The following is a 5,076-nucleotide window of genomic DNA, read 5'->3' as shown; positions in this document are numbered from 1 at the left end:
AATCTTCAAGTCTAATTCACAAGAAACGTGAATTAAAGTGTCGGGTTTTGGGTAAATTTTCATACAAAGTTACACTACATAATAGCAAAGGGATTTACAATTCTAAGAGAGCACGGTACAATCTTTCTCAAGAATAACGTACGGATTTTCTTCTACTTTGATCTGCCATTACGTGATGTCGCAAACAAAGGGTGTTAAAGGGATTGTCAAGGGAATCAGTTCAGGTATGTTAAGGCTTTCCCTTTTTTCTTTTGGCATGATCCATACGATATAAACGGGACGAGGAAATGCGCAATTTCCATAAATGACTCTATTCATAGAAATACTAGAGATGCTTATGTTCTTGATTCCCCATGTGTCATATTATTCTATCATCTGTTCATGGGTCTCAGAAAATACGTAAGTTGATAAATTTTATTTTATGATATTAATCAGAGGCATAATGGTCTTATGACGTACCGAGAGATTTTATTAAGGTATTTCATTTATACATGTACATTGACCCATGACCAGATGGTGTTATATATGCTTATATATGTATATATATATATATATATACATATGTATATGGGATATAAGGTTATGGCGTTATATACGCACCACCACCTGATCATATGGTATACATTGATAATTTTGCCCACAGTGTCCAAGATGATATGATGGGATGCCCTTAGAGGCCTGATGAAACATGTACCTATGCATGACATGACATGTATATGTATATGCATGACACCATAATTATTTCATGATTTACAGAGTTATCCAGGCTTACAGGTTGAGTCATTTACTATATATTTCTCCCATGTTTGTTATGTAGTTATTTATGTTCCTTACATACTCGGTACATTATTCGTACTGATGTCTTTTTTGCCTGGGGACACTGCGTTTCATGCCCGCAGGTTCTGATAGATAGGTCGCGAGTCCTCCAAGTAGGTCATCATATCAGCGGAAGATGTTGGTGCCCTCCATTTGCTCCGGAGTTGCTTGTTTGGTCAGTATCATTTAGACGTGTATTATTTCGTATGGCGAGGCCCTGCCCCGACCTTTTTGATAAGTATGTACTCTTAGGGGCTTGTAGACAGATGTCATGTATAAAAATGCTTGTATGGCCTTGCCGGCCTATGTTTTGAGTTCACAAATGATCATGTTGGCCTTATAGGCCCGTATGTCACATATGTAAGTTTTTATATCAGGATTGGTCATTCTATATTGAGTATTCCCTTATGTTTATTCTGGTTAGCCCATGACAGCCCGTTTGGCCCATTTTGTCAACGAAAGAACAATAAGAAAGATATGTTATATTGGTACTCGGTTAAGTAAGTTATTGGGTGCTCGTTACGGCCCATAGGTTTGGGTTTGTGACAATTTTGGCTAAAGACTTTTGAAGTTTTGATTATGCCTTGGCATGTTTTGTGTTCGTCTGACTCTTCAACGGCTCAAAGAGAACCTCAATTATGATTCGATATATGACAATAGTTGAGTACCTCGGGAGGTTCTCTCGAAGGCTGAGTTTTCAAAACCTTTTCATTGAAGGCTGATTGTTTTCGAACCCTTTTTATTGCTCGAAGCTGATATTATAGAAGCTCCTTTGATTATGCCGAGGGTATCTTGATTAACCGGTTCTTTTCGAATAATTTTCGAAGTATTTGGAGGCCCTTAGTTTTGTGGTGGCAGTCAGATATCTCTGAGCCGCGTTAATTCGGCCGTAGCCTTTTCTTTCAACCATAATCTTTATATTTGGCCGTAGACTTTAGTCCCCGCATGCGGTGACCTTGGCATCTATATCGAGAGTATGCCTCTTTAGGGGTCTTACAAGTTCGAATATATAACCTTGGCTTTAATATTAGGGTTATGCCTTTTTAAGGTCTTATAAATTTGAGCACGCCTTGTTGAGCTCTTGTAGATTTGATATTGCCTCACTGAGGGCTTATGAGCTCAAAGTTACCTGATCAAAGTCTTACAAATTCGAGTTTTCGATGGCTCTTTGAGCTGACTGTCGATGACAATCCCCGAGTGTTCGAGAGTTTCTAGCCCTTGAGCCGTCTTATGAGAAAGTAGTGAACTTCTTTGAGGCACAAAGTGTTTTGATAAGCAAAGGGGATTCCTCAATTACTTGATATATGCGTACATGTTTTTGCCTTTGGAGGCTCGATTATTCTACATGGACATGGTTCATTTGACCATTTGGACCAATACAACATTCTCCTATCGAGGTCCTCCTAGGCATAGTTTGGTTTCTTCCAAGAGGTGACCTCCTACGGTGATGCCCCCCAGTATTTGGGGTTGATCGAAGAGAAGCATTGAATACTTCATGAGTTCTCCTTAGGTAGCATATGGACATTGCCTCATTAAAAACCTCGCCGGTAAAATCCGTTCGGGATAAAACCCGATCTAAGGGAAAAAAAGTGTAACATATGCTTTAAAACCCAAGGTCTTCGAGATGGAGGGCGCTTCGATTCCTCTCAATCGAACACCTGAAATAGGTTAGTATAAAACTTATATGAAAAGGGAGAGGGTTGTACCTTAGAAATGATAGCATTCGAGCCTTGATAAATTTCAACTGCTTGCTCCGGGGACGCGGCACGGTCCTTTATTCACTCATTCGGTAGTAGTCGAGAATCTCGATTGTGGTCGCTACCTGGTTGTTTACTTGTCTTTTGGCTTCTTCGATGCAGAGGGCGTCGATGCCGGTGCCATGTCGTGCACCGCGAACAACTCTCTTGTTGCATGTTGCTCCCCGTACACGGCTTTTACTCCATCATTGGTTGGAAATTTTATCATTTGATGAAGGTTGATGGAACTACCCTCATACTGTGTATCCACGGCCTTCCAAGTAAGGCATTGTATCTCATGTCACCTTCGATGACGTGAAACTTGGTATCTTGGATTGTACCGGCCACGTTGACCGGGAGGATGATCTCCCCTTTCGTTGTCTCACTCGCCATGTTGAATCCATTGAGGACTCGAGAGGCAGGTACGATCTGGTAGAGCCGTTCGAGATGCTCCACCACTCTCAACTTGATTAAGTTGGCCGAGTTACCTGGATCCACGAGCACACGTTTAATTCAAAATTTAATCAAAAGAAAAGAAATTACTAGTGCGTCATTATGAGCCTGAGACAAGGTCTCGATGTCTACTTCGCTGAATGTGAGAGCATCCTTTAGTATGTAACTCCGAGTTCGCTTTTCCCTGGTGATGGATATTTTCGCTCGCTTGACAACGGGACCCTACAGGGCGTCGACCCCTCCAATGATCATGTGGATGACGTGTTGTTGTTCTTCTGGTTTGTTCTTCCTATTCGCCTCTCTTTCCCGGGAAATTTGTTTTTAGCTCGGTTGTTGAGGAACTCTCGAAGGTGGCCTTCGCTGATTAGTCGGGCTACCTCTTCTCAATGTTGTCTGCAATCCTCGGTCTTATGATCGTGAGTGCCGTGATATTTGCATACCAAGTTAGGGTTCCTCTGTGAAGGGTCTTCCATCATGGGTTTTGGACACCAAGTATCTTTGATTTTACCTGTGGACGATACGATGTCCGAGACATCGACGTTGAAGTTGTACTCAAATAGCCGAGGTGCCTCTAGCAGCCCAGTATGCCTATCGAACCCGACTTTACTCATTAGTCCCCGAGAACTTTGGCCTCGATCTGTCCTTCGATCGCCTCGAGGTGCATTACGCCTTGGGGCATTTCATCGATCTTCTACATACGGCTGGTATCTTTCCTTGTTTGGTCTCTACTCCCTTTCTATAAACCTTTGTTCCTTTGTTAAGAGCCTGTTAGGATATACTGAGCCCGAGGGGGCTCCTGATTGGTCATATTCGACCCTGATCTTCGATTGATACCTATTATGTACATCTGCCTAGGTCACGGAGGGATATTCGATCAAATTTTATTTTAGCTGCTTCGAAGCTATCGGTTGTTCGTTCAAACCTTGAGTGAAGGCCTGTACTGCCCAATCATCGGAGACTGGTGGTAATTACATTTGCTCCATCTGAAAGCGAGATACAAATTCCCTTAGCATCTCGTTTTCTCTTTGTTTGATTTTGAAGACATCAAACTTCCTGGTGGCGACCTTGATGGCACCAGCGTGTGCCCTCACAAAAGAGTCTGCCAACATGGAAAATGAATCTATTGAATTTGGGGGTAGCTTGTGATACCACATCATAGCCCCCTTGACAGTGTTTCTCCAAATCTCTTCAACAAGACGGACTCAATTTCGCCATCCTTTAAGTCATTCCCTTTCACAGCACAAGTATAAGCGGTAATGTGCTTATTGGGGTCTGTGGTCCCGTTATACTTTGAGATATCGAGCATTCTGAATTTTTTCGGGATGGGCTTTAGAGCCGCACTTGGTGGGTATGGTTTCTGTATGAACTTCTTTAAATCTACAACCGTTAGAATCGGGGGTGCGCCCGAGTTTTGATTGACCCTCGAGTTATAAGTCTCCATCTTTTTATCGTTAGCCTCTATCTTCTTTTCTCCTGATTCAATCCTTTTAGTGAGGTCCTCGGGCATCTTCACAATAGCGGGGTCCGTTACTAACCCTTTGTGACTCGATCTCTCTGGTGTCTGCTCAACTCGAGGAGCCATTTCCTATGCTGCTGTGCTTGGAGTTTTTTGTTGTCTTTGCAGCTGAGTTACACCGGCAACTGCACTGTTCTCTCCATGAAGCCCCATACCGTTGTTTTCGTGTGCATTTGCTGAGTTAGATTCTTTAATATGAAAAAGTGTGAAGGATAACTTGTGTTTTCAAAAAAATAGCACCAAAACAATCACTATTATTTTTAGCCCCGCGGTGGGCGCCAAACTGTTTACCTTGAAAATAGTGTTAACAATTATATTTGATTTTATGATTCTAAAAATATGTGATTTATATCAATACTAGTTGTTAGACAATAGATGCTAATTATAAATGAAGAGAATAAGATATGCAAACCAATGCTATCGCAGGACTGAGCCTCGAGCTGGCAGGAACATGGGCTTCGAGGTCTAGTTAGGGCAGTTGACAATGAACAATTGATGAAGAAATAATTATAAATGAAGGCCTCAAAGGTAGCCTTTTGCGGTTAATAATGGGAA

Source organism: Nicotiana sylvestris, chromosome 7, assembly GCF_000393655.2.
Source record: "Nicotiana sylvestris chromosome 7, ASM39365v2, whole genome shotgun sequence".
In the NCBI taxonomy this organism is placed as follows: Eukaryota; Viridiplantae; Streptophyta; class Magnoliopsida; order Solanales; family Solanaceae; genus Nicotiana; species Nicotiana sylvestris.
Note: the sequence above shows the minus strand (reverse complement) of the source record.